This window comes from Archocentrus centrarchus, chromosome 8 (assembly GCF_007364275.1).
Source record: "Archocentrus centrarchus isolate MPI-CPG fArcCen1 chromosome 8, fArcCen1, whole genome shotgun sequence".
Taxonomy (NCBI): domain Eukaryota; kingdom Metazoa; phylum Chordata; class Actinopteri; order Cichliformes; family Cichlidae; genus Archocentrus; species Archocentrus centrarchus.
The window spans coordinates 4,786,419-4,798,023 of NC_044353.1; positions in this window are offsets into that span (position 1 = coordinate 4,786,419).

Consider the following 11,605-nt stretch of genomic DNA (forward strand, 5'->3'; position numbering starts at 1 on the left):
TATAAGCTCCAAAGAAATATTAATTAGTATATTTGTATAATGTTATAATTGTAGATTATTTAAAAAGTGCAGCATTGTCCAGTAACTGGTAACGGAGCAGAAGTGAAAAGAAGCTCAAAACTCGAGTTAAAGCTGCTTTGTTAAACATCACCACTGAATGTCCCCAAACACGCTGACCAACCTGAAATACTTTATGTAATAAGAGGAAGATTTACAGATACTATTTAAACTCAAAAAAATTATTAATTAAAAGTTGAACTTAAATGTTTTCAGTCTGTGTGGCATTTCTTCCTTCTTCTTTTTTAAATTGATGCAATGGGTTATTTTTAACTAACTTGAAATGTTATTAGGATTGAGTAGGTCAAATTTAATTAATTACATTTAATCTAATATTAACAGAAAATATTTAAATTAATTATGAAGGCCATGTGCTGCGTAAGCTGTCTGCATCAGTTCAGTAACAAATCAAATGAGTGTAACCAGTATTCATTTCTTGTTACTTGCACCTCATCTTAACATATTAAAACTGATTTAAGTTAGAACTTTTTATCCATCATACGTGTCATCACTTTATCTTTTCTGCTGCACGAATAATTGAACATTTCAGGATATAAATTCTCTGAAGTAAAAGGAAGTTGAACAGTCTTGTTTGACCCTGTTAGGTTTAAAATAGCCTGGACATGGAAGTATATTTATAGGCGCACATTTGCGTTGCTATGCGTCCCTGTGACACCAGACACTACAACTAAATGGTTTCCTTGCGTCAGAGGAGAACCTACAACACACTTTGTCACTTTTGGGAGATCACCACCACACTCACAATCAGCTGAAGACCTGCACTCTATAGACTCCGAGATCAGATCAGTAACACGTTAATGAGACACACGGCGCAGTGAGCCGTCTCCTCCTGCCTGTCAGGTTAGAGGAACCCAGACTGAAGCTGGAAAAACAGGTGACTTGATATGAAGTTTGACAGGTGCTCTCCCCCGGCGTCTTTAGCCCCCGATACACGCTGCTGGCACCTCACGCAGGGACTGTGTGCGTCACTTTTTGTGCCTTTGCATGCCTTTGCATGCTGCTGCTGGGTTAGTTTATCAATAAACAGAAAGAAGTCAAGGGGGAATTGTTTATCACAACAGCAATATATTCAGCTACAATAAAAAAATACTTTAGGAAGGAAGGAAGGAAGGAAGACTAGGAATGGAAAGACAAGCAGGAAATAATTAAGTTCCAACAGAGAATGGAGGCAATAAAAGAAATGATGTAAAGAATTACACGAAAAGGAAACAGTGGAAGAAAGAAAGGAAGGAAGGAAGGAAGGAAGGAAGGAAGGAAGGAGTCCACCAAGTATGGAAGCATAAAATAATTGAAGTAAGAAGAAAAGAATTAAGTAAAATTGGCTACAAGGGTAAAAATGTAGAAAGTCTAACAAATGAAGAGGAAGAGCAGATGAACAAATACATTTTCTTTCAGCCTTTTTTCAACAAAGGAAAACAAGCTGCCGTGTGAAATTCCAGACTTCAAAACAACTGACTGCACATTGTTCAAAAAATTTAACATAATGAGCTCAGCATTACAGGCATCCTGCTCCTTCCTGTTCGCTTTAATGAAACAGCTGCGCAGCTGGAGCGTGAAGAGGCTCAGACAGACCTGACCTGACAGCTCTCTGACCAGCTGACCGGACTCAAGTGACATTCAGTCATTTTCAATAACATCCTGGAATATAGAAAAGCTAAAAGAATGTCCTTTTTGTTCGACTCACTTCGGGTTGTCTGAGTGTTAATAGTGCGCTGTTTATGGAGGTGGTTCAAGTGCCATGCAGATAAACTCTGACCCAAGGAAAGGCCAAAGCCAAGTTGTGTACTTGTCAGAGCAAAAATGAAGGTTTTTAGGTGTCAGCTGCTGGAATCTTTCTTTCTGTCTACTTCCTCATCTTTCATTCCTGCAGTGCTTTATTGCAGTTCTCAGAGGCCTGCACAGTGGTGCTTTGAGAGTAATGCTAACATCAGAATGCTAACACATAATTGCCATCTCAAATTGCATACTTTTCCATACTTACACTAACTATTTTGAGTGTATAAGTGGGTTCACATTGAGTGCACGACAAGTGCAGCGATGATGTACCATGGACCGCGTAAAAGACGGACATAGCTTCCATGTCGGAAAAAATGAAGCCAATGTGAAAGTGCCTTAAACCTCTCTGAAGGCCACCAGGAGACGATGGCTGCGGTTTCAAAAACACCTCTGCTCCTGTAGGGGTCGATGGGAAAATGGCTCTCTGGCTTGACCTCTATAAACACTTTCCTGCTGAGTTAAAACAATAAGTCAGTATGAAACTGCATGCTCATTAGCTAAAAGCTTAGAAGTTGTTAGCTAATGAGCATTCATGCCCCTCCGTGCCACGTCCAGGTTTGTGGAACTAAGATAACGATAGTGGAGACGCTCACCAGGAGGCTTCAGAAGATGTTCTGTTGGCTTATGTTTTGGCCGTTTTTGAGTTTCTTCCCACTGTATTATGGTGATTTAAACCAATTTAACCCCATGCTACATTTTCCCAATGGGAATGTGTTTATATTAGACCATAGCTCTGTAAAAATAGAAGCTCATTTATAGCTAGCACAGCTTCACCAATCCTCCAGATGTTGCTGTTATTATTTTCTGTTGTTTTGGCATCCAAAGCTATTGCAGTGCTGCACATTTTTTAAAGAAACGATTCAGTCAGAACATGGCATACCATCTTTGGAATATCAACTTGCTAGCTAACTTAATTCTAACAGAACCTGGCTAAACCTCATTTTCATGGATGCCTGGATATTTGAACTTCATTGTAGCACCTGGAAGAACAGCCACTCATTTTACTGGTGCTGAAAGGATTTAGATGGTTTTCACTCTCAGCGGTGACTCAGTGCTTGTTAGCATTTGGGAGCTGAGGGAGCATTTGGACCTGTTGGGCCTGAACAAGCAGATTTCCACCCATTAGTAGAAGGATAGATTGTGAATGTAGAAGGTTTTGCCAATGATAGTTAGTTTGCTTACTTCGGCAGATTAACATTACCTATGCTGTGGTGATGTTTGTTATTTTTTGAATATAACTGCTGTATTCGCTGCAGAAGAATGAATATGTGTGGAGAAAACCAGTTACTGGAGAAGCTGATGTCTGAATTACCAACTTCAGCTCAACCAAATGCACAATGTTCACATCCAAAACAATTAAACACACTCGGCTCAGCATTGCAAAGCATTTGATAGAATTATGATTTTGACCTGATGATGGCGAAAGGTAAAAAGTATTAGCATTCCAAACTGCTAAATCCATCTAAAAATTTGTCTTGTTACACCTCATGTAACAGGAAAAGTCAGGAAGGTTCATCCCCTGGGGACCAGGAACATCCGTTCCAGAGCTTATGGTAAGTTAAATGGACTGTGGCTGAGATTTGAACATGTAAACATCAGTTGTGCTGTGACTGGGCTAAATCATCATAGTCCAGGACCCCACCCATTGGAAGGATGTTAAAGTCGAGATTTAATCAGAGCTGGGCATGAAGCTGCGCCAAACTGCATCTTTCAAACTTGTCTCAGTCTCACGCATCAGCTTAATTTCTTCCTGTCTAAAATGGTGTGTTTGTGCTACAATCACTGGAGATATTTCAGCGAGAGTGAAGTTTAGAAATGTGAATGATGCAATTTAAAAAAAATGCATGCAAAAACAAACAAACAAAAAAACATGACAACCTGAAGAACAGTTCTGTATGGGTGAACCAGTGGATGGTCGGTTACAAAGGAAAATGAAATCCTGTTCTTTTAATGCAGCCATACATTCACTGAGAATTTGCACTACAGGGCACCAAAATTACCAGCTGTTTAAATCTAGAGTAGTGTGACCATGGCTGCAGTTTAGTGAAGATTAGTGTGAAAATAAGCAGTCACAATGTGGCAGAACTTCATTCAGCTACCTCAGCTAGTGTTTACTTCACTTTTAATCCTTCTTTTCCTTAATTAAATTCTGCGGCTGCAAGCTTTGGGCAGTCCATGGTTCTTTTTTTTTCAGACTTCTCCCACAAGGTGATCATTTTTAACCACAGTTTATGTGACAGTGTCTGTCAAAAACTCTGCACGACATGCTTTTTCTTCAATCCTTTCATGTGCTGCCAAAGCTTCTCAGAGTGTCTGAAGTGTTGGCCGCACACAGTCCCAAAGGTGCTGCCGGATGGGTTCGCTCTCATTCTACCACATAATGAAGAGAAAGCTTTTCCTGACCATTTCCTCCAATTTTTACATTAAATCCCTCTTCACCAGGACTACTAGTGTCATTTCCAATAAAATATAACCAAAAAAGACTTTAACCTGTTTGCAACACCAGCTGTCCAGAACCGCACTCTTCTGCAGCTCTGGATCTGTTTAGGTGGTTTTAGATAATAGCTTTAGTTTTGTGGTACATGCATTGTTTTACTTCCTGTATCCAGCAACTATTCTGCAACACAAAAAAAGTTTGCAATGTGAACACAGAGCAGTTTTAGCAACCAGAAAGTGATCAATTAACATTGGTAATGAACAACACAGCTGAAAAATGACTTGAGTATTAAATTGATCTCTTTCAGGTTGTTGATAATGTTTCCAACTGCCTCTTATTACCTTTACAATCTGTTAATAAAATAACATTGAGAAAAACTGGGTGAACCATGCGTACTTAAGACATAATGATTGTAGGAACTGTGAGAATAACTTTGACACTTTAATGACAACATGGTTATGATATATTAGGAAGTAAAATGTTGTAGATGCATGTGTATAAAATATATGATATAATCCTTGCTACACTGTATCAAGAAAGTAATAAAACTCACTCTTTACTCTGCTGAGCAACAAAGTATTGAGATGTAACTTGCAGATTCCTTACCATCCGCTTGCTTGCAAACTGCTGAGGCAGCAAATAATTTGCCAAAAAAAGCCAACTTGCTTCAATGCAGCTGCCTTCATCCTCTGTTATGCTCTAGATTCCTGTTACTTTATACACTTTCTAATTGAACCCACAAGTGAAGTTCCATTTTCCTTGTGAAGAGCAGGGCTACAAGAGGTGCACGTACCAATTTAATTCACATGTGGAAGTGACTTGTTGGACTATCCGAGTCATAACTACACAACATCTGAATCCTCTATTGTGCAATTTAATCTGTGCGGTAAACAGCACAAAAGGACAAAAGTGGAAGAACAAAAGGAAAGTCAACACCCTGCCCTCAGCCTCATGGTGCACCAGGAATGATTGCACCCATATGGAAGTAAAAATTATGACTGCTTGTTTGACTTGAACCGGGTTATTCTCTTTCTTTCTTTGTTTCTTGTTTTTTCTTTTCTTTTCTTTTTTGGCTCTGCATGCATAGCCAATATGTTTGCATTTATTGTTCCTGATTGGCATTGCCCACTTCATTATGGAAATGTTTGCTATTCAAAAATTTGCTCCGACTTAAATCATTTACTGGCCTATTACATTAATTTTGCATTCATTGTATCATTGGACACATACTGTGTAATGTGATTTAGACAAAGCAGAGAAACGGACTGGTCAAATGCTTTTTATTGTAATCCTGTTGATGAAGGTCTACAGGAGCCGTTAAATGACCAAAAAACAAGCAAGAGACCCCTCATTAAATTTACAGTTTGCTGCAGCCATTAACAATTAATGGAAAGTCTGTGATTAAAATGCTTCATTAAGCAACATATGTTAGCACTATGTGCATGAGTAGCTGTTTATATTCATAGTTTAACAAACTGGCACCCCTGCAGTGCACCACCCATGGAGAGCCAGACTCTGGATTACTTTGAAACTGAAGAAAAGATTTTTTTAGGCAATCTTCTATTTTTTTTATTGGTGTTTATGACAAATAAACTGAAGATGACTTTATCCTCTAAAATGTATGTAAGTTACTTTTTCAAGTCCTGTTTTGAGGCCTTGTTTTCATCATTTTTGCAGCTGTTTTGTGGAGCCAGAAGTGAGTAGATTGCGATTAAAAGACTGATTGCTAAGTTTGTAGCTAATGCTATCAAGCCTAGTTAGCAAGTTAGAGTCATAGTCTGTATTTGAACATCACCAGCGTACAAAGTAACACATTACTGCAGTCACATTTAACGGTAATGTAACACATTGCTGTACTAAATTCAAATTCACATTACAGTCAGGGATATGTTTTAACTTGCGTTACAAAGGTTCTTCAATCTGAGTGAAGAGCAGAGGAAAAAATATTAAACGTCTTTTTTCTTGCTCCCTTCAAATTCTTCAATCAGTTGATTTCAGTTCATGTGCAGGGAGAGCGAAAATAATGGAGTGAATAATGGAGTGGTCTGCAACTTTTGAGGAGTGAAGATAAGGCAAGAGCGTGATGATAAAGTGCAAACTGCATCCAGGACAGAAACGACTGCATTATACTGCTCATACAACTTTGGCTCTTTGCAAACATCTGCACACAGCATGCTAACACAAAGCTAACACACACCTCTGAGTGAGGGCATGCAGATTAAGTATTCACCTAAACTGAAGTGCAGGGTGTTAGTACATTTAACAGAAAGCAAAAAAAAAAGAAAAAAAAATGCTCCATAAGGCGCCAACACCACAAACAGTCAAGACGTCCTGTTTAATGACTTCAAGTAGATTCATTAACAGCAGGAAGCTGTTTGTGTCTTCACTCACATATCAGCAACATTACATTACATATCATAACATTACCATCTTTAACCTGTAATATGCATGCATGAAATAAAATAAAATATCAATAGATATTTCTTAAATCTTTTAATTAAAAAACCTTGTAAATTAGTAATACTGTAGATCATTCTTTGATTTAAAATGGCATCTTTTTAGCACTGAATGTTTTGGCAAACATAAACTCCTCTTTGCTGAATGAAGTAAATAATTTGAATGGCTCGGGGAGGAAATGAGAAGGTGTGTCTGTTGTGCCCACAGAGGTCATTTAACAAACACAGTGATGTCATGGGAAGTAGCTTCTTCACAGCACTCGGTTTCCTTTTCATGTGAACAGCTGAGCTGCTTTGTGCAGCTGAAACTTTCCTGCCTGGGCCTCATAAAGATCACCCCCCCCCCCCCCCCCCCCCCCCCCCCCAAACTCTTTCCAGACTCACTTCACCTATAATCTACGCACCAACATCTGTGACATATATGTTTTACTTGGACTAAATTTAAAGGGAAAAAAACAAACTGCTGTTTATGTTCATTTTTCTGGTTGATTGTTCATATTTACTCTGGGTTCTGATATCTGATAAAAGAATGACATGCAAACTCACATCTGTTTCCAAGCAGCCGTAGTTGGAGCTTGAAGCTGTATGTGCTTTTATAACTGAATTTGGACCTCGCCCTGCACACAAATCAACTCAGATGTTACTTTATACATTTTGTTAGATTTCAAATTGTGAAATTTTCCAGTTAAGTATGTTGGAGCTGAAGTTTACAGCAGCCGGCTTGTATCATCGCGAGGTTGACATTTGTAGTTTTGATAACTAGAATAAAAGTTGGTGCAGATCATGGCACCTTTTTGCCTTTGATTATGATGTCATCAGATAAGACTTTTAATTTTTCTAATATGAAAGCAAATGCCTACAAAATTATCAAGATTATCTCATCATAGAAAATCACAGGAAAATGTTAGCAGACTCTTTCACTGAAGTTTTCAAAGTGAATAAAATATCAAAAATTCTGAAGACCACGAGCTTTTGAGCTGCAGCAGTTTAGGAGTGTCACCCAGGCTTTAGCTTATTTTGATCACTAACGACCATCTGGTAACACTGTTTCAACATCAGAAGTTCTTCTCAACAAGATAACCACCAAATGAAACTGTACCACACAGCGTTACCGTGGAGTGTGGAAAGTAATTAAAGCATGATCCGGCCCACTTGAGTTGGGAAAAGCTATCTAGTGTCGCAGTGGTGATACCAAATGCTGAAATCTGATGCTTAACAATCACTAAAACGTAACATTATAGGTATCCACTTTCATTAATCATGTCAGTATAAATCCAGCTCAGAAGTGCTGTGTGTAGAATTCCAGAACGTCCTCATTTCCATGATGTCAAATACTGCAGTTTTTTCAGTCACCAGCATCTCACAGAAATGCACAAAGGGTAACAGTGACCCAGCTCTGCTGCTCCCAAGTCCTCTCACATGGATATTTAAATGCACTGAGTACGTGTCGTTTCTCAACATGCAGGGTTGTGCCACGCTCCTTTTACCTCCTTGAATCAGATGCTGATGTCACACCTGAGTTGACAGCATTTCAGTAGCAGTAGTAGTGTCATGTCAGGCCGTGTGGCAGAAGCAGGGAGACCCCAAAACGCAGGACCCAGAGGTGATGAGCTTAGTGGTTTATTGACATGAAGGTAATAACAAAACTGGGCTGAAGCCAGAACTAACTACAAGAGACGGATCACACGCACAACAGAGGCAAAGACGACAACACGACAAAGAACAGAGGAAAACTGAGGGCTTAAATACACAGCAGGTAATCAGGGCAAGAGGAAACAGCAGGGAGCAACAGGTGAAGCAAATGAAACTAATAACAGGGGAAGCAAAACTAAACAGAAAGCACAGGGAACACAAGACTGTCAAAATAATACAGGAAGTGACTAACCAAGGTGCACGCAGAGTACATACGGGGGGCTGGCACACAGACACGGGGCAGAGACGCAGACTAGTCACAACACTAGGAATAACTCAACATGAAAACACAGGAGGTCAGGGTCTAGACAAAATGACAAAACAGACAAGACCAAGGAAGCAGGGACAAAGGGAACAAGAGTATCAAAATAAGCTGAAAATAACAAAACTCAGGGAAAGTAAAGCTAAACACAAAACGCTGGGCAGACGGCCCAGGACCATGACAAGTAGTAGATAAAACGGGCAATGGTTTGCTCTCTGGGATAGGCTCCACCCCCCACCCCCCATTCGGTGACCCTGAACAGGATAAGCGGAAGAGAATGGATGGATGGGTTTGCTCTCTAGCAAGACGGAGCCATTCAGCCATCTTTAGCAATTTAGTCACATGACATTAACTTGTCAGCCATTTTGGATCTGTGGATAGGTGAATAAGACCACGGTCACACAGACCTAGAGACCAGTCAGCAACCATCTAGCAACCAGCAGGTCTTGAGGGGAAAATGTGCTGGCGAATGGTTGCTGGCAGCCACAACGTGAAACTGGCTCCAAAGAGGCAAATGACGCTGCACTGAAAACCCTCAGTCACCCACAGTTTACAAACTGAGGACCCGTTTACACGAGAACCACCCAGTGGAAATGGTGTCATTTTTCCCGTTTTAGTTTTCTGAAAATTAACGCGTTCATACGGAAACAAAAAAAATGATCGCTGTTCACACAGCGATCATTTTTTTTGTTTCCGTATGAACGCGTTAATTTTCAGAAAAAATGATCGCTGTTCACACAGCATTTGCAAGATGTTGGAAACGCTGTAGTTCCCATTGCCAGGACACAAGATGGCGGTGTGGGGGTACAGGAGTCACAACAATAGTGCACATGTGCCAGCACCCCACGTTTTCAAAAAGTAGTGTTTTCACCATTTACACAAAACACTTCGAAAACTTACCACTCTGGATACCATTTTCAAAAAGTAACATTTTTAGAGACTGTAAACAGAAGGCCAAAATGCACCAAAACTTTACCTTTTTCACCAAAAATGTTCTCGCGTAAAAGGGGCCTGAAAGGCAAACTGTCTGCAAACATGTGCCAACTACTCCCAGTGGACAGTAGTTGAATTGTGTTAGCTGCAGCGCTGAGACACAACTTTTACTGTACTTTAAATGCTCTTCGTTTCTAGTCTGCATCACACTTCTTCAAGTATTACTACCACTTGGCGAGTTAGCAAGTGTTAGCAAACCACAGGCAAATACACATTTAACTTGCAGCTGGTGGTTCTATCACATCCAATATGGTGACAAGTACAACACAGCTTTAATCTTACAAGGTGGTCTGTTTCAATCCACTTCCAAATCAAACTATTTGGCATTTACATAACTTACAAGTGAAAGTAAACATAAAAAAAGAGAATAAAATGAAAATTAATTGACTGAAATTCTAGTTTTCTGTATGACAACCCTCCACTGGACTTTTTTGGGAGGACTGTTATCTCTTAGCATCCAATAATATCCAATGCATCATTGCACCAACACCAAAGGACAGCATGTTCATATATTTGCATGCATTTAATGCAGTCTCCCTCCTAAGCAGGATGACCAATATTGGCTTTTTAAATTGAAAGAAACGCTCTCTGGAGCTAGTGTTCATTTTGATCTTTCTGGGCTATTGTAGACAGAAAAGGCTCACAGGAAAACAAAAGCACAATGGTTGTTATCTTAAGGTAAATTATACTTTAATAAAGGCATGAATAATAATTCTGTCCCAACAGATCTATAGATTTCACACACTAAACCTTTAAATCATGCAGCATTTTACTGTATCATGGCTTTACAGTTTTAAAGTTAAGGAACATTTTCAGCGATGAACTAAATGTCCCACCACCCTGAATCCTGATCAACCGCGGAGCCAGAACTGACCTCAACCCCCCTTTAAGCTCCCGAGTGAGTGTAAACACTCAAAAACCAAAAAAGCTCCCCCAGACCTCATCAAAACACACACCTCCCAGTGATTGTTTATCAGCTCTGGACATTCCCATGGGGAGAACACACAAGCTGCTCCGATGACGTACACAAGACAATGGCGAGAAGTCAGTTTTACAGCTTCCAGCTGATTTAAACTCAGGTTTTTGGACTGCAGAACAAAGACCACCCACATTTAGACCAAGACAAAGATGAGACAAAGTCACATATGGGGTGTTTTAATTGACCCAGTAAGCAGAACCCCCCTTTGAGATTTTGTGCCTTTATTTTTATGGCAAAGTTACATTTTAATTAAAAAACACGCGGGCCAAATAATAATAATTTTGTACTTGTCTCTGGACTTTTTTAAAGCCAACTTAAATTCCACATGCATATCAACAACCCTGTTTCACTGTTGAATAATACACCATTGTGCATTTGCATTGCAACTGCATGCAGAGATTAAAGCCAACTGAGACAAAGAATAAGAAATTAAAGCTTTAGGTTTATTGTTTATTTTTGTATGTTATTATAAACCTGCATATCTTTCAGATTGTCAACAGGAACCAGCGACTGTTTGTCTTACATGCAGGCTTAAATCGCTTCACTTGAGCAGATTTTTAGTATTTACAACCCTCTTCAGTCATGTTTAGTGCTGACAGAAACACAGGGTAGCTGGTGGTGGGTCCCTGGTGAGAGGAAACCGTGGACTCTGGGAGGGGCAGGTTCCCACACCCAGAAGAAGAGACACAGAATGCTGTAACACAAACAGTCCTCCACTCAGGAAGGAAAGGGCTCACTCGGTCTTTATCAGATCTGCAACATGTCCGTCACCCACTGCTGCTATTAGAGGTGTGACCCCACCCTCCCCCAGGCTTCATCTGCATGTTTCAGATGAGTTTAACATCCAATTTTATTATGAGGAGGGACACTGCTAAAATGCTACCTGTCATATCGTCATGTCTATGCTGGCATTTTAATACCTCTGAAACACC